General features: G+C 41.5%; 1 protein-coding gene across 1 annotated transcript in view; it reads left to right on the plus strand.

Annotated features, from left to right (window-relative positions):
- Positions 1–19,564, plus strand: part of LOC128891349 (B-cell receptor CD22) — a 446,690-nt gene that overhangs the window by 59,022 nt on the left and 368,104 nt on the right. The gene's annotated exons all lie outside the window — the stretch shown is intronic.

Below are 19,564 nucleotides of genomic sequence, written 5' to 3' on the forward strand. Positions count from 1 at the left end.
ACTACATTACTTTTTTACTTCATAATATACAGGGCGTCCCAGAATTAGTGTAGAAGACAGAAATGGGGTGGAGGGGGGGGGGGGGGGGAGTAGCTGAGACGATTCTGAACCACAATTTCTTTTGCAAAAGTGTTGGATGATGCTTCGTTTTTGAATTATTAATGAAAAACCACCGACCAATCACGGCGCCCAAATAGCGCGCGCTCAGCCGCGATCAGTAACCCGTGTTAGGACGGTCAACCGCGATCGGTAGCTCGATCCAGTACGCTCAGTCTAACCATTCGGGCCAGCCTCTCGTGGCTGAGCGCGCGTTACTCGGATACTGTGATTGGTTGGTGGTTTTTCGTTAATAATTCAAAAACGAAGCATCATCCGACATTTTTGCAAAAGAAATTTTGGTTCAGAATCGTCTCAGCTACCCCCCATTTTTGGTTCTCACACTAATTCTGGGACACCCCAAGGAGTTGTGACGTTCATGCTGAGTCTGTAGATTAATAATAATATTATTTCAAAAGTGTGCGTTGTCTTTTTTATTTTTAACATATTTAAATAATATTTAACACAATAACAATTCAATTGTGCTCCATACACAATATGTAAGGCGTATTGTATCGAACATTTCAACAACTCTAATGCCGAATAAATTAACTAATATTGACAGAATTTATTTCCTCTTTTTTTATTCAAGGAAGCACTACTTTAAAACAGCACGTAGACCAAGAATATTCGTTTTTTGAATACATTCTTTAATATTACGACTAATAATGTAAATTACGAGTGCTCCTCGACAGACATTACAATGCCCTGGGCACGTTTGAATGAAAAATTGGTTTAACGCTGTGGAACTGTGTCAACTCGCCGTGCCCGGTTTAAGTAGTGGTGCTGTAGATATTTCGTACGGAACGTAATGCCACGTGACGCAAGCTACAGTGCATCGAAACGATAACATTGGTGGTGGTAGGTCACGAGAGTCTTTTTTAAGGGACGCATTTCGTAAACAAAGTACGCCGGGGTAATATCTCGCGCAAAGGGTGACCCAGTATGCGAGCGCCCCTTTTACATCCTCTATCATGTTCCCATTGAAGCGTTCTTTTGTGTAAGGATTGAGACACGCAAGCCTGTGTCAGCACAGGCGTCGTCAAAAGAGAATGCTAATACAATGTTTTTCTCTCAGCTGGATAACATTCGAAAGTTCTTAACGATTAATTTGCATCCTAAGCCTCGCAATACCATCCCACGGGAAGCATCAACGTCACCGTCCTGAATATCAGTTTCACGTTGTATTTTGTTGATCTCTATCGGAGACCTCGTCGCGTGGAAAACTTCATGCTTTCAATTGGGACTTGTAAAACATTGATCGCAGCCAGAGAAGGGTAACATTTTATTCGAATAATAGGTAACCGATAAAACCAACGAGCAGTGATTTATTTGAAACGTTTGTTCGGTTTAACTGCTAAGTTTCTACATTGTCAGATATTCCATTTGTTCAAATTCTACTTTTTACTCGACGCGTAACGGGTAAACGATTGTCCATATTTTATTCTTTATTTGACACTTTTATGTTTAGTGGAATTACGCGAATTTTTGTCTGCAGGATACCGTAGATCTTTTCTGTAATATAATCTGGAGATGAGGAGCTTCTGTTTCCACTTGACTCGTGTCCTAAGCTCTAATTTCTCTTCTGTGATCTTCAGATTTTCAATTATTTAACTTTCACGAAACAATTTCTATGTTTCTTCTTTCCTTTCTCTTAAGATTCACGTGATTTCAACATTTTACCAACGAAGTCTTATATATTTATTTAATAAAGATAATTAAACATACAGTTAGTCCCATAAATATTCGCACCCTCTGTGTTTATTGAAGGAATTTATCTAAATTAAACGATAGGTTTGATGTACATAGTGTAATAAGTATTCGTACAGGAACCATTTATTTTAAATTGGTTGCTGTACAAATACTTCTTTCATTGACTGTATTTATAACGAAACATTTATTTGGAAACATCGAACCTATTATTTAATTTGGAGAAACCTCTTTAACAAACATAGAGAGTACGAATGTTTATGAGACTGCTTGTATATTGGTACCAAATCATACCATCGTTCTGAATTGAAAGGCTCATACGACGTGGGTTCCCTGTTTCATCAAAGGAGAAGAGTATTCTCTTCTAATTAAAAGTCTGTACAAACCCAGAAATGAATGATCCTTGAGTTATTAGAGCCTTCCATTTTTAACTGAACACGATTTAACAAAACGTACTCGAAGTCTAATTTCGTTAATAAAACAAATTGGCGTGCATTCAAGCGAATCAGCACGTGACCATGAACATTCGAAAGCTGCCAACGATAAAGAGAAATTTAATGACCCGTAATGCTCGACTCTTTGAAATACTCATCGCAATGAGTTCGTTCTGTAGATTTCAATCGTTTATATTGTTATTTATGGAGCTGTATGTCTAACACGTGTTCAAATATATTTATGGAGCCGGATGACGAACACCGTTCACTTAGATTTACGTTTATCAAATGTTCTCGCGCGGAGAAATATATTGAATCGCGAGGACAATAATTTAAATCACTGTACATTCAAGCCAACTGCCGACAATAATGTATCTCGCGGTTCTATTTTCACGTTTCGCCGTGTCGTCGGATTTTTATTCGTTTTCGTGCGAAGTATGCTAGTTTTGTACGCGACCATCGCACGTGAAATGCTGATTGCTGGATAGGAGAATTTATCGCACTCATAAAGCTGACACGAGCAAGTTTATAAAATTAATATATAGATCCGAGTGAGAGCAGACTTTTTTCGAACATGGATAGAGCATCGTATCTCTGTATATGTATATCACAATAAGGCATGTACTTCCATTGATATTTTATTTTCATACGGGACCCTTTCAAATTGGAGCTTCTAAAACTAAGCATTTCCACAGGAATTTTTTCTTGGAATTTTATCGATCTTTTTCAAAGTTCAATGAGATATTATACATTATACATGAAGATGATAAGGAATGGTTATTAAAGTAATTGAATTTTTTGTTTAGAATGGAACAATTTTACTTGGAAGTTAAATAATAGAAACTCATCTACCGATTGCTTTAAATATATTCCAAATACGCATTTAATCGTTTCTATTCATACTCATTTTTGATACACGTTTTAAATCACAAAATGAAAGTTACGTTAATGCATATCTACATTTTCAGCAAACTATTTCGAATTATTTTAAATATTAAAAATATTTAAAAATACTCTTTGACACAACTGTAGAGTAAGCACTTGAAGTTTGTCGCGCAAACATGGTAACATCTAAAATTCTAATCTACAAAATTGAGAACCAATAAAGAATATCGAGAACTTAACAAATAACGAATATCGTTGCTGGTTCCGAGGGAAACGTTTTCATTCGAGCCGTTTCGTTATCCGCGATTCGCGCGGCACTCGAATGTAATATCCCTTGCAAGTCTGTTATCCGTGAGCGTCAGTGGCAATTCCGTCGCAATATTTTCCCGGAGACCTTCTGAAACGTTAAAAAGTTCTCGGGACGGTATCTACAATAAAATTCCTCGTTTGCCTGTCCATGACGAGAGGGAAGTTTTCATAATATCGAGAGGAGACGACTTATATTACTGCCGTAATGCCGGTAATCTACTTACATAAACGGGAGTACGGCAAATAAACGTATAGAAAACAAAAAATAATAAAGTACCCCCTGTTCCCATTCATTTTTTTTTTGTTCCCCCTCCATTTAATTTATCATCGAGTCTCGTAATTACTGCTTGGCCGAGCAGGAATTTCTTGCTCGACATGACGTTTTCTGAAGAGCGATAGAGACGGGAGTAAGAAGCCATTCTTATGCAATCTAAAACTTTTAATGACGTCGAAGCGCGGGAGATAGCCAATATTCACTTCGTTCCGTCACTTTTTCCTCGACTCTTTGTTGACTTTTTTTCGAGAAGAAACGCCAAAGTCGCTTCTTCTCTGGAACTCCTTCGTCGATCGACGGGGAATAACATTCGAATAAACTATCGCACTGTAAGCCGCGCTTGCGGACCCCGGGCCCTTGTTCGTCGCCAGCTGTTCGCGAACTTCGATCAGCGCGACATTAATTAAACTCGGTCCCTGGGTAGTTTGCGAATCTGCAACTACGCGTGTCGAGTGTCTCGTGCTTATCGATTTCTGTTCCAGTTTCGCTCGTCCAACGCGCGCAATGGATCGCCTTATGAATTACGCATAAGGTATCGCTTAAAGAATTACCTAAATCTCAGGGGGATTCTTACGCACGTGGTTGTCGCGCGACAGTAACGTACTGGCGGCTTCTTTGGAAATGCTTATTCGGCACTGAAACTAAACTACTCGATAAAATTAGCGGAACAATTTTTTAAATGTTCATAATTATAAGAGTAATAGGATTTCATATACTCTTGTATAACAAGTTTCATCTAAATTCGGTCATTTTTCGCATTTTGTATCGTTATGTTGGATCCGCCATTTAGAATTTCTAAATTCTGAGTTCAGATTTGGAATCAGCGACCTCAAAAATCCCTGTATACCAAATTTCATCGAAATCAATCGTCAGGAAAAGTGGATATAAATGTTTCTCTTTTAAAAAGCTTTGAGGGGTTTCCCAACCAGAAAATACTACAATGTTTACTATTATGTCAAGGAATTTAGAGGGGTGGGGCGTCCAGGAAATACTACAATGTTTACTAGTATTTCTCGGAATTGGAACGGCCTTGGAAGGACGCTATATGTATATATATATATACATGTAGGTCACTACGTCTGTCAGTCATTTATAATTGTCTATAAAATAAGAAACTTTGAAGTGTTATAGCTCAGCGTGGAATTGTCCGATTCAATTCTAACAAATTTCAAATTGTAGAACGGAATTTGAATTATCTAATAGATTGTTATGATCATTGTTAGATACCCTTAAACATTTGTTTTATTTATTGCTATACTGGCTTCACGATGAAAATACAAAGATACAAAGCACGAGGAAGTATGAAATATATGTGTTGATTTTGAATGTAATATTAATTACGTTTCTGTGGACGTCATCCATATTCTCGGCATAACGATGACGATAAACATATGAATGACGATAAACATAAAATTGTCAATTTCTATTATAAGATGAAATTCGATCAACGACGTAACTCAGATATAAATTTGTATTTTAAATCCAGGAATTTCTGTATTTTCATCATTTATAAGCGACATCGTTGTGTGAATTTTATTAATTAATGGCTTGCATACCCGTATTGTTCGGCCGAACGTATCACGAGTCTGTCATTCTGCTGGAAAATCCAAATTTATTATCAAATCTGTTACGTCGTTCGTAACTAAATAAAAGTATAATTAAACGGGAAACGTCGAAACTCGAAAATCCAGGGAGCGATTGGACACAGCGTTAGGAGTTTCTTTGCTCTGCGGGCGCAGTTTAAAAATGTTCCGATTGGTAGAAGAGCGCGGTGCTGCGGTCCGACGAACAGACGAATTCTGAAAACCGAGAAGGAATTAAGAGAATTAATAATCTACGTGTGTAAAGGGTACGAAAAGAGAGAACGAGAGGGATGAGGTGGCGGAAAGTGGGGAGGAGAAGGATGCTTCAATTCGTGCATGGGTGTGGAACCGTAGATAGAAGTTGTGGGTCTAGCAGTTACCGCGAAAGTTAGACCGAGAAGTGGTTAAAAGAGGAAATACTGGCCCACAGCTTTCAAGTACATCAAGCAATTTGCTTTTAAAGTATCTTTAGTTAATTATTTCATAATTGAAGAAATGGAGACTGCCGCTCTATCTCTGCGAGAGTACAATACATTTTAATTTTTCTTCATCTCTTCCAGGGTTTAACCTGTCTCTAATATTGCTTCACAACTACAGCAGGATTATCATTAACGTGTTTATAGTTGAGGCCTAAAGATAGCCTGGTCATTTGGTTAGATCTTTCTTATTTTATTGTTCGCTATTGATGTTTTACTTTGATTTATTATATTATTGACGGAATTAGGAACGATAAGAAATGTTAATATCACGATGAATTACATATTCAATTTTATACTTGCAGGTGATTATCAGTTGCAACATACATATATCGTACGATGAGATATTAAAATTAGCAATAGGCGTTTTCGAAATTAGGGCTTATAGCTGCCGAGGGGTTAGTGTAATATCTCAAGTAGATAATATTTAATAGTTAGGTTCTGGATACTGTTTTCTCTACAATTTCGATTCGAAGAATCACTGGGACTCATGGAAATATATCCCCTAAGCCTTCCACGTTCTCTAACTCGCACGCAACGATTCAGAAGGGATCGAAGAGCTGCCGCGTCCCGTGTTGCCATAATGTATTCTTTTGGTGCGAGGGAAACGCTCGGGTAGCGCTTGTCTTCGAACACGACTTGTTCATTTTGAGTCGTCTCGCTTACGTAAGCCCGAAATCCTTGCTTTCACGCGGATTAGGCGAATGCAAAGGCGGTTCCCGGGCTCGCTTATACGGTGGAACTTAAATTACACACGTGCCCGATTCCGGTCCCATGGCCGATTAAATCTTATGCAAGTGGATGCAGATAGACCGTTTTAATTAAAACAGTTTCATCGATGGCGGGCGGAGGGGGAAGGAGTGGGCGTGGAAATGTGTTTTACCGAAACGCTTCCGCTTCCGTTTGATGGAAGGCGAACGCGTGGAACGGTTCGCGACGATTTATGCCACGACATTTATGTACCTCGGACAGCCTGTTGCTGCGATTGGAACAAGTATTCTGATATCGTCCACGTTTTTACGCTTGATCGCGTGCTGCATCCATTTACGACACTCGCCTCCTATTATTTATAATCCCTTTTCTGACGCGCGCTCTCTTCGTTTCGAATGCGCGGTAGTATGTTCACGGGCTCGCCTATCGAATTCCGACTATTATTCCTGCACCACGGCAATATCGCGAATACCGTTCTAGAATACCCAAGCTCTCCTATGCAGGAGTAGTACTTATCGATAATACCAGTAAATACCGGAGAGGTGCCATTCAGCTCCGCTTGTATGATAATAAACCTAAGCTTGTTTCGAATTTCGCATTCCGACACACAACTCCATGTATTAAATAGACCCGCAGCCACGGATATTTCGCGTCGTCTTCCGTAAAGCGATCCTCTCGAACAGGTATTCGGATACCTCGCGGTTTTGGGAATTTAAATTATATCGACGTGCAATTGTTTGATTTTGAGCTGAGAGAAGGGCAAATATTTTTGGAAAGTGTAAGTGCTTAAAAGGAATTTGTAAATACTGCCACTGCGAATACTGCTACCAATCCGATACGACGATATTTTGATAAATATTCCTCCTTTACAATGTAAAGAATGTTTACAATAATTATCTACTGAACGACTGGTTTGAACCAAGCACCAGTAAGGATTTAACCCTTCCAGACCTGAATTACTTTCTTTTCTCGTACCAATGTAATTTAATTTTTAGGGTTAACTTGGACGCAAAAATTAGTATGGAAAAAATTTTTAAAAAAATCGTAATAGTGTAGTTTTCGAGGAAATCTGGTATTTCGCCGTGTCCACAAATAAGGACATTCGCCCTAAACGATAGTGTCGGTAATGTATGAGTTTTTTCAAACTTTGTGTCGTCGATTGTGGACGCCAGGTCTGGAAGGTTTAAACAATATTACCACAAGGAAATGTGAACACCGTGCCTAAACAAGAGCGAGGCGAGTCGAGTGGACAGGCGAGAGGACGAAAGAGTGGAAAATCACGCACAAGTGACAGGGTCTATCAAAGGGTTAACGTTAGCTGCAGAGCGTGTAACATCAGGCGCGATATCCAGGACAGGGGCGTAGGTAACCAATTCAATAACGGGGTGTCTAAACACGAGCCTGTACGACCGCTAATGGTTAGCTTGTGACGTAGGAACCGTGCTCGCTCTCTCGCTTCAACGTTCGTTTACTCGTCGTGTTCGCTTTCTGCTCTCTCCGTCTTCATCCAACGCTGCCTCCATCGCGCTCCCGCTCCTTTGCCGCTCTCATCCGCTTGCTATACGCGTTCTAGAGACAGAGGCCAATGGATCTGTGCTTTACCACCGGCCAGATAGGTGGTACACGTTAGGTACGTATAACCGAACAGTGTTATGGGCATGTTCTCATGTCAAACCGCAACCTAACGACCTTAGGGGGTTAATGGTGGCGCCTGCCGCTGGCCCCCACCAACCGATCCAATGATAAATTGCTGTTAATGAAGCCGTTGCACTTCTCTGCCATCATCTAGTCTGCGCGCGCGATAATATCCCTCTCGTCCACCATCGTCGTACTTTCGATCAGGCTCACGGCATTAGTCTACTCCCTGGAACCAGCTGGATAGAAGATGAAAAAGGAGCGTTAAATCAATCAGATGTAATAGATAGAAGCTATGGCAAGAGAAATTAAGTCAGTATTAGTCGTTCCTACTATTAGGATCCTTAGGTCACGGTATTCTTGGGAAGATTGTTATCCTTGACTATCAGAGAACCGTAACTGAAAGTAAAATATCATGGGAAATAATCCCTAAATGAAACTGCTATCTAAATACAGAAATGTGGATCTCATTTCGGAGTTCATATACTCTGGTTGCTATTTACTTTCATCCCTCAGTTTTTATTTTCGAAAAAAGTATTTGGAAAGTTATTTTAATAAAAACTCCCTTGGATAAGGAAGCTTCTGTAGGTGAAAATTACAGATCGACTTTTCTCTCGTGTCCCTTAAACAATATCTCTAGCACCCTTTGCATGGTTGCTAGTATGAATATGCAAATTTAGTTAACACTCCAGTTAAATTGTGTGCGTTGTATTTACTCACATATGGTTTAAGAAAGCTACAAAACAACTTTTTACATGAAAGGTGTAATATTCAGAACTCGCTTTGAAATTTAAGTTACCTATTTATACAAACTGAATATTTTCACAAAAATTCGTTCAATCCTCTCTGCATAACTTTCACGTCTCTCGCGACTATTTTGAAAGATGTTGAAAGATTTATTTCGCAAACTCGATGACTTTTGGCCCCAGCCGTGGGACGATGCGCAATTTCGATTGGCGAGATCAATCGTCGCCAGCGGGGGTTTTGCCCGCGTTGGCCTGGTCGCGGCATTTGCATCGGGTACACTGCGACAACGGGGAACCACCTCTGGCCGCGTTCCCAACCGAAAGTACACTTTCCGCCGCTTCGAGCACACTCGAGCACCGTAAGCATCGTCGACCACCTCCAGTTAAGAAGAAAGTGGTTAGAAGACGCGCGAATTAGAAGAGTCCCCTTATACGATTTTTCCTTTCCACCTTTCCCAATTCCTCGCTCCACGCTTCTTCCTTTCATCTCGGTTCTCTTTTCTCTCGCCCTTATCCGTTTGCCATCGTCGGCATGCCCCCCGGGGGGATCTAGCTGAATTTCCCTCCTTCCCCTTACCTTGTTCAGTGGTGGTATTGACATCTTTGGCTACCACGGATAACAGGTATTCCGCGGGGTTTGCCGTCCAGTTTTCCACCAGGTTCCCCGGGATTGGATCCCAGAAAATGTTTGTTAGGAAGAAAGAATGGCGGAAGAATGCGTTTGATATGATATTTTTCCCCTGTTTTTACCTTCGAGCGCAAACAGCCGGACGTCTGTCGAGGGAACGCGCTATTTTCCATGCTTCAATTATCTCGCGAAGGACGATCGAAGAAAACGGGTGGATAAGTGTTACAGATTATTTTTTTCTTAACTTTTTAGGAATATCTAGGGTAACTTTCATGGGGTTTGTTGAGTTTTTGCTTAGAAGAATCTTTTGTAGGGCGGTATTTGTCAAAATAGTAGGAGTTAGGGGTGCTTTGTAGATTTTTGTGCGATGAATGGACATCTGAAGTTAAAATTTGTTTATCGCATGTATTTTTGATAAGAATGATATTGATAATTCCAAGATTTTATTGACGTATGATCAACACGTATGATATTAACGTGTTGATCGTCCTCGACATTTAACCCTCTATAGACTCGTGTAACTTTCAGATTTTATGCTAATATATCGACATCAAATAATTTTAGTTTCTCCCAAGAGAATGTACATGTCTCCGATAACCAATAACTATATTCATGACGGTCAGCAACACTACCAATCTGAATTATCAAAGTAAATACCTTGTAAATTGACTGCAGAAAAACAATTCTGGCATTCGACCATTTCAAATCTTAAATTGTATTAGTTTAAAGTGTTACTCATCGGTGATCTTGCCTCTTGGGTCCTCTTCAGCGTCTGTCTCCTAAAATTATAATCTCCTCTACTTTCACCAAAAGCTTCCACTACCAACTGCAAAAATGACGCAACTTACCTAAAACGTCTTCCTAAAACAGACAGGAAAAGATATTTGAAAAGGACTCGAATCCCTCGATAAAAACATCTGTCCATAAAACTATGTTTTAAACCTACAAATGTTCGATCCATGTCACAGAGAAGCACCGTCGAAGCATTCTTATTTCACGGCTGATCCAAAGTCCGCGATAAACAGCTTTTCTCTCGCGACCTCGATTCCTCCTTCTCCTCTTCGGCAGCGTTAGGTGAGAAACGTCCCCCGAGTAATTTGCATACGCGCGGGACGTTTAAAGACTTCTTAGCTCGACGGTTTTGATTTACCACTGCGTCCGTGCGCTTGGCGTGCCGCGAGGACGGGATAGAGGTACGGGAATACGGGACGAATGTGCTCACGCACACGTAGAAAGAGAGAAAGCCGGAGTAGGTGGGAGACATCGTTCCTCGTCTGCATCCTAATTACCTCATTTTGCCCGAAACTGCTCGGAATCCGGGATACTCCAGCCCCGGTCGGGGTCTTCCCGGTGCTCGCCCTTGGAGCCCATCCTCGCGTCTAGCGAGAAAACGGGGGGTTGCGCCAATCCCTACTCTTATACTCGGCAAGGAGAGAAAGATGGAGTAGGCCGGGGGGCGAGAAAAGACAGGGAAGAGAAAGGAACGCGGTAGGGAATGGCTTTCATAAATCTCTGTCGTAAAAAGAGGATTTATTTAGGGAGGCGGCCAGGTACCCTGATCCCGTTTCCATTGAGCCGCAGCGCGAAACCGAGCGCGGTAAAGTCGCGAGGACTGCCTCGTTAGCTCCGCGATAAAGCGTTTACCCGTCCGCCGATGTCACTTCCGGCAATCACTTAGACTCCTCCTGCTTCCGACAGATTTTTTCCTTTTCACCTTACGGGTTTATTTCTTTTTTTTTGCGAGGGCGTCGCTCGTCGTTCATTGTACGGTATCCTCCCATTCGGGATCCCCTTTGTTGGATTCTTGAACATGTTCAGGGGGTTCGAACACTCGGTGTCTTGGAGGGGATTCGAAACCGTCGAGAGTGTTGTGTTTCGAGTCGTTTCGAAGGTTAGTCGATAGAGGAAGGTCTTGGGCATCTTCGGTGGGCTTAACACTTTCGTTACGGATGCCAACTATAGTCGGCGGCCGCGTGACGACCTGTGTGCACGGGTGCCGACTATAGTCGGCGGCCGCGCGACGTCCTGTGTGTACGGGTCCAACTATAGCCGACCGCGGGGCCCGCGGGATGACCTGTGTGTATGGGTGCGGCACATTTCGCGCCGCGATGCCCCGTTCAGTGACGTCACTCCCGCGGCGCGTACTGCCGTAAGCAAAGGGTCAAACATCATGATCGATCTTGAGGCCTTCATAAAAAGTAAATTCGTTAACAGGTTTCGTAGGAAAATTGGCACATCACCCTTTCATGCGAGTCTATGTATATTTCTTCTATTTTATATCTACGCGATTGTTTGTTTGTTTTTATTTAACACATTGACTGCCAGACTAATACTTTTGAAAATTTTGTACTGTGATTAAATTTTAGTTACAGACTATAGTTTTAGTCTATATCATCTTAACAATCGTTCAATGTTTCGTTTAAAAATATTGCAACTTCGCGATAGAATGCCAGAGAGACATTACACGATCCATTTGGTCCGTTCCGTGCTTTGCGTTTCATCCAATTACATTGTTTTTTCATTTTTCATTCCGCGAATATATTCGCGACTGCGTCCAGTTCCAGATAACATGCGCAATTATATACGGGGGACTCGGTTCCATTATTTACGGAACGCTCGGCTAATAAAATCGAGGGCAGAAAAAAAAAAACTAACCATCCAGCGATTTATACGGATGGGTGAAAATATTTTTCGGTGTATCACACGACGCAGCTGCCGTAGAATATTTTTTTTGAATATATTTCCCCTGGAAAAAACGGCACTTTTTTCCTCGCCGCGTGTCTCGCTTATCGCATTAAATCGATTATCGCGATTCAATCGAACTATCTACGGAACACGAATTTGTTTCGCCGCAACTTGATTGCTATGTCTCCAGCTGTATATTTTGTTTGACGGAAAAAATAAAATAAAATTCTGAGCAATGTTTTGGAAAATCCTCTACAATATAGTGTCAAGCTTGTGTGTAGATAATGGTCTGTTGATAAGTAAAGTAAGACATATACGGTGATAAGAGGTCAATGGACTGTGTTCTTGTTAATTTCCTTATAAAAGTAAAACATTATGCAGATCACCTGCAATAATTTACCTAGTCGCTGTAGAATAACATCTCACTTTCAAATACTAATTCATTTCAATATTCGCATTCCTTTTCTGTTTTATTGAACATATCACAATTTTCCCACTGGTTTCTGAAATGCTTACAAATATATAAAACAAAGCAAAGTAATCTATAAATAATTTAGACATGTGGAGTAAGTCGACACCTCAGAGAGTTCTTCTAGAGCCAAAGAAAGACGCGTAAAAATTAGACCAATATCGATTCCAGGTCCATGGTTGGAAAAAAGGAAATTATTGAACAGGCCAAGGTCTTCATGTCTCTGTCACTGGCGAAGATCATTACGTTCAAATCGAGCAGCGTGCGCACCTGTGCGCGTTCTCTATTCCGAAATTGACCTATGTGTTCTCTATTTTCTACCTCTCCCACGGATTTTTCACCGTTCCCTGTTCGCTGTTGCGCGTTCGATGTAACGAGTTGTCTCGTCGAGTGCTTGTTCACCTGCGCACGCGCGGACACGAGTGTGTTTTCAGGGTGAGACGAAGTGCAGGAAGTTTGCTCGGAGGTACTGGCTGCTCCAATAGTAGACGTACACGTATGTTCCGTACCTTTTGCGCGCACTACGCCTTCGCCATCAAGTTAATGGCGGGAAAGTGCATTAGGTTGATCGGAGCAAGGAATTCACTGTTATCGGACAGGAAATATGTTCACTTGCACGAAAATCCTTCGATAACAATCGTTGGGTCTCCGAGGAGGCATTAAGCGTGGAGTTGGGTCAATTTTTAGTCGTGCCATGTCATAAAAATATAGAAATATTTCTCACGATTAATTTATTTTCGATATATACTTATTCTAAACTATACGCATTGTAAATGTTCAGTCGATTCGGGGATACTCATTCTAGTCGCATTTCGAAGTTTCAGATTCTTAATTCAATTTTTCTTGAGAATGGTTAACTCTTTAACCTATAGCCAGTCTTATAAATATTCGTACCCTCTATTTCTATTCAGAAAGAAATTTGTTATAAAATTTGTATAAAATTTAAATAGAACCTGAAAAGGTTCACGGTCAGACGCGTCTTACGAAAGAGCGCAATCAGTTTTATTCCTGATTATTGCACGAACGATCCTACAGTAAATCGTAGGCTAAAGGGTTAAAAAGAAGAGTATCAAAATTATAGATCGAACTGTTTAACGATCTATATTTGCCTTTATTGCAATTGCTTTTATAATTCATTCCTAATCACGTTTCTTGATCCTGCTAATTTTCAATTGGTGTTGCCTCGGAGTCTCATTGTGCTTGTTGATGGGTGCACGTGAACGAGACAAAGCAACGAGATCGTAATATTCTAATTGCTATCCGAGCCTCCAAGTAGGACTACTATATCCATAAATTTACCCGTTCGAGTGTTCCCGTAATCAGGGAACTTGCCACGCAGATGTTTGGAAATTACTTCGTCTAAGGTGGGGATAGAGTTGTTCCGCTTGTTTCGTTCCACGAAACCGTCGCTACACGTATAGCACGACGCGCCAGCTCCCGAGAAGTCGTTAGCGTCACACTCGCAGGATCCTCCGCGTCCTCGAGGATAACGTCGGAGCATCGAGCAGCTCGAACTCTTTGCTTGCACGCGAGGGAAATACGTTCTTGACGAAAATCAGGTTCGCAAGCAGGCTGCGTCCTCGTGGATCGAAGTCTCCCTCTCGTTCCTTTCGTCTCAGCTACCTCGAAGGGACGAGGAGGATGGCGAAGGAACACAGTCGCGTGTAGAGGTAGGACAATGAGATTCGTCTACGTACAGAATTGGAAGGCTGCGATCGGATGATAGTCGAAAGGTATAAGGCACTCGGGAATAAGGCTGCGACAATTTCTCCGGGGAATATCCGGCAAGGCTCGCGCGTTCTCTTGAGATAAGAGGGCACCTGCCGCCTCGTCAGGGAGCGACGGGAATCCCGTACGCAACTCGGAGATACTGCGAAATAACGTCGATCGGCAACGCTGCGTATTACAGAAATTGAATTTGTCTTGGGCGCAATTCCCAGGTCCCGTATTGAAACGAGAACGCGTGACTCGGGGGTGAGAGGTGCCCTGCGGCCTGTAGACCACCGTGAAGTTTGGTTGGGTCATTCCAGGACAAATTGGACACTTTTTGGGAGCAACGTTCCAGAACTTGTTGACATTTTGTTATTTCCTAGCTTGTTTGTTGCTGTTTCCTAGCTGAAATGTTGTATCTGTATATTTTGTATTTTGTAGGGTGGTTTTAAATATTCAGAGCCGAGTTTTTTACTTTCGTAAGCGAAGATAGAAGGCACTACGAGCTTTGTAGACCATTAGAACGGTTCAAGAGCCTTGTTTTCTACGAATAGTGTATAACCTTCCGGAATGTGCCATTTGGAGCAAGATTCACGAGTACGATATTGCCTCAGAACAGATTCTCCGTGAAAAAGGGGATCGAAAAGTCCTTTACCATTTCGCATACTGACGCTTGGTTATTTAGATACAATCAATCGAAGCTCACTTTATATTTCGCGGTGCGCGCCTTCGATCGACTGCGCCTGCGCGCTCCGACTCACTAGCAGTACACACACGTAACATCTTTAACTGCTCATATCTCGATAACGAAGCCCCGGATTTCAAAATGGGAAAGGATTTTTCCAATCATATTTGCTCGAGGAAAGCCTTCTTACTTTTGGTAACACCCTGCACCATTTCCAAAGTTACTCTATTCACAGCCAAATATCGATTCAAAATCTTAGTAAAATTGACTGTACTCGAAGTACGTGGCCTCGTCGGTAATACGCGAAGTGACATGCTATCTTCCAATGCCAATAGGTTCTCTATCGTAAATTCCAGCATACGGAGGGTTTATCAGAGAAGTTTTGTTTCACTTGGTTCGTGCGTTATCTGCGACGGAGTTGGGTAGTCGGGATTAAGAAAATGGAACTGTAGCGAAAAGAGGATCCATTCCGCCACGGAGATACGGGAACGCTGTAGCAACCAGTTCGGGAAACATCGCCCGTGGCCTGTGTAACTTACGGGTACGAATTGTCGTGAGCTATATCAAAGCCAGTCTGAGAGGTTCGAGAGGTCTGTGTAGTTTAACAGACAATGTCTGTAAATATATGCGGAAAGTTATCTAGCAGGCAGGTAGTCGCGATTTTGGGAATTGCCACGAGCTAGATTAGAATGTTTCGTGGAATAATATTTCCTCTCCAGGGCCTTGAAATGGAATTTATCAATACATGACGAGTTCGTCGTTAGTATTGGAAGGGATGAGATAATTACCAAGGGGGATTCCTATTTGGAAGGCGACCGTGTACGTAATTATTAGAATTTTAAACAATTAAAACTTTAAGGAGTTTAGATGCGAACTTTCGTGTGCATGGTTGAGAAGGTGATTGGTGTAGAAATATTAATTAAGGAGAAGAGAAGAAGGTACATTGGAGGAGAATGATGATTTCACATGTGGTTTATTATTATTATATTACTATCGGCTATTCCTGAAATATTAAGTACAAAGCCTTTTTCATTTTTTCATTTTTTTTTGTGTTATTTGGGAAAGTTTCTTTAATTTAATGGTCTCCTTGTATGATTATTAAATAACGTACAGGTTGTCTTCGATAGGCAAGAGTACTACGTTTTCATAGACAGTAATTCTCTTATATTTGGGTATATATTTGGGGATATTTGGGGATATATTTATCTTTATGATTTTATCATCGAAACAGGTCCTTACAAATTTTCTTTTAGTTTCATACTCCTGGACGATATATGTTCACTATCCTTTCATGAACCTTCATTTACTTTTACGTAACTTGCCCCCAAAAATTAATTTATATAACATACAAACGAGATTTCTTTTCCATTTCGTAAACTGTTAACTACGCAAAATGACGCTCCAATAATGCGTCAAATAAAACGTCGAAAGTAATGGGCGTCTGTGCGAGAAGAAAAAAGCGAAATCACGATCAATCAAAGTACCTTGGGAGGGGAGGGGGAGGGGTATGATTCTACGGGGTAGTTTCCTCTAACTACGAACGAACCGGGAGCTTGTTCTCGCACATTCAAAGTCGCGCAGAGGGTATGCTGGCCGCATGCCAGGTGAGCGCAAGAGTGCCTCCACTTACCGGCTTGCATACACGTTCCATACCAGACACTCCGCGCTTTCCACTGACTTTTTGGATCCAGTAGTGAGTTTCGTCCTAGTCATCTTCCGGTAACAAGGCCTCGCCGCTGTAAACGTTGTTAGACGACGATTTCGCGAGAACTTGCCTCCGTTTATAATCGAATTTCCACAGCCGTGGGAGCGTCTCTCGTTGCGTTAACGCTCCTTCCTAACGTTCCGAAGTAACAAGACGCGTCGAATAAAAACGGAAACTACATCTATTACCAGCGCTGGGAAATATTGGAATTTCTTTTAATTCCATTAAGGCGCCTACCGCCACGCGGCGCGGCGTGTATTCAAATTCCTGCCACTTTTAATTCCATTAGGCGATCCGCTGCGGGGAGAACTTCTATCGGTTATTGTACTAACGGGAAAGTTTTACGGTGTACTTTCACGGCACCGTACGTACAGACACGTTCTTACAATGGACCTCGTAAAATGGGATTGCCCCGTTTTATTACCGCTTCCCGTATTGTACTTTGTTTTTAACTCTTGTATTTTTGTCCGATTCGACGCGTAGGAGTTGCCAAAACTGTACCACCCTTGAAAGCGGTGAACTTGAGAGTAAATATGGTGCGCGAGACGGTGGTTTGTGACACCGAAAAACAGTTTTATTATTATTTCTCTTATGTTGCATCTCGACTACATTAAACTAGATTTTATCATTTAAATACATAGTATGATACGAAATGATAAATTGTCGTGTCACGCATCTCTGACAGCGGATTAAAGTGAGAATTAAAGTGTTATATGAATAATACGATAAGCTGGACGCGTGTCGCGTAACCTATGCGATAAGCTAAACGCGTTGTAGGGAATATTAACTTTTTAACTCCAGCGACGTAACAATATTATTACACCTCTTTTAGCTTTCATAAATGAATTTGCTTTTGTAAGTAATTCTGTAGGATTCTGTAGCTATTCGCTTATTTGGCCAATGAAAAAGCTAAGCATAGGTTCATACATCAAGTTTATTCAAATAATATTTATCTATAATATTCATATGGAATAAATGTAGATTATTTCATAATGAACGTATTTTTATGCAAACATAAAGGTAATAGAAGTGCATTGGCATTCTCTTATGAGATGCATAAATATGGTCCACAATTATATCAATCACACCTGATCGGTTAGAATACGCATAAAATGAAGAACCACGTTTCAAATTGGCCAATTCTCTCTTGCTGATTTTTTCACATTCCTCTTTTTTTTTGTGGGAATATGTTCCCTTGTTCTCGGTAAATGCGTAGCCTTTGTACCCAGAAACAGATGAAATATTGGCTAGATAAAGGTTACAAATTGAAAATAAAAGATTAACCAACAGTTTATCAAATCCTGGCCAAATAAAAACCTGAATATGAATCGTAGATTGAAACACTCAGAACAAACGAAAAATTTAATTTTTCAATCGAAACAACTTTATAAATACTTTGCTATAAGTTGTATCTGTTAGCTACCATGAGAATCAATTCTCGAAAAAATAATCAAAGCTACAAGCAACAGATCGTCTACTTCTCGTCGAACAAAATTTAGAGTTCGAATCGTACAAAAATTATTTCGCGAAGTACACCTAAAAATTGAAACACTCAATCGATAAAACGTCACGAATAAATGAACTTTTAACGCTAAGCTTTTATTTCTTACCGTTTCTTTTAGAATAGAATTTTCTCCTCCAAATTCAGCTTCTGTACCAACTCGGTCTCGTCTGGGTCGCTCGTGTGTGATCGCGTGCGTGTGTTTATAATCTCGCTGGCATCCAGCGTGACTGCGATAGGAGGAACGATCAGCGCAGCCAGTAATTTCGGGGTTGGTCGCAGTCGCGAGCCAAAATATCCCGCGGCTCGAAAACGGCCTTTTTGCGAGCTGCGCAGCGCCGGAGTTATTAGCGACGAGCGACATTCGTTGTACTTCTTGTTACACTCGCCGTTTCGGTACACGCGTGGTTTGCAGCGTTGGTTTTCCGAGATTTCGCCTACCCCGGTGCTCTCATTGTCGTCGCGGAAAAAAAATTTCGACGATCTTCGTTGCACGAGCAACCCCCTCGACTCGACCGCGTAAACGTGGAGGACGACGGTTTATTTGACTCGAATGGAGATGTTTACGGCTTTTTGCGACGGAGGGATAGTAATCTCCGGGCCCATAAAAACGAGCATACAAATTTTTAGTCGCCCGCGGTACACGGTTATGGTAGCCACGGCGCGCGGCGGTTTGACTTTTGCAGTACAAATCGATGGGAGGATGGAAAATTGTAGGAAATTGAGGGTTGGACGTGCGGTTTAATACTATCGTATTATCGTTAACCATTGCTTTTGAGGAAATGTTGTTAGGGAGTAGGACCGTGGTTTGAGTTTGGTGGAATGTAGGAATGTGGGATTTGAAGAGAACACGCATCGTACCGGAACAATAAATGGCACGAACTTGCGAGATGGCCTAATGCTACGAACACCGAATCAATCAATTATTTATATCGTCGCAAGAGCGACCGAAAATTTCCAACAAAATATCCGAAATCGCGACAGCCAACGTTGAATCCCAACCATTACCTCGGCAAGGAGTATTTCAGCGAATTGATTAATCTCCCAGGAGATTATTTTCTCGTTCCAAGAAGCCAAGTTTCGCTATCAGTTACGCGGGGCATGTATTTCATGAGTTCGTAGTTCGTTTTCCCTTGGTGGACGACAGGTTTTGTGTATGAGCTCGTCGAAGCGAGGAAGGTGATCCAGGTTCTAACAAAACCAATTTGAGAAATCCCTGTCCACGTAAACCCTATCTCGAGGCTCTCGGCGCCTGCTAGAACACCGCGTTTCGTACGAAGTAGGCGACGGTCGTTAAGTGCAAGGATCACGTACTTCTTTGA

This window comes from Hylaeus anthracinus, unplaced genomic scaffold (genome assembly GCF_026225885.1).
Source record: "Hylaeus anthracinus isolate JK02 unplaced genomic scaffold, UHH_iyHylAnth1.0_haploid 12001, whole genome shotgun sequence".
NCBI classification, from domain to species: Eukaryota; Metazoa; Arthropoda; class Insecta; order Hymenoptera; family Colletidae; genus Hylaeus; species Hylaeus anthracinus.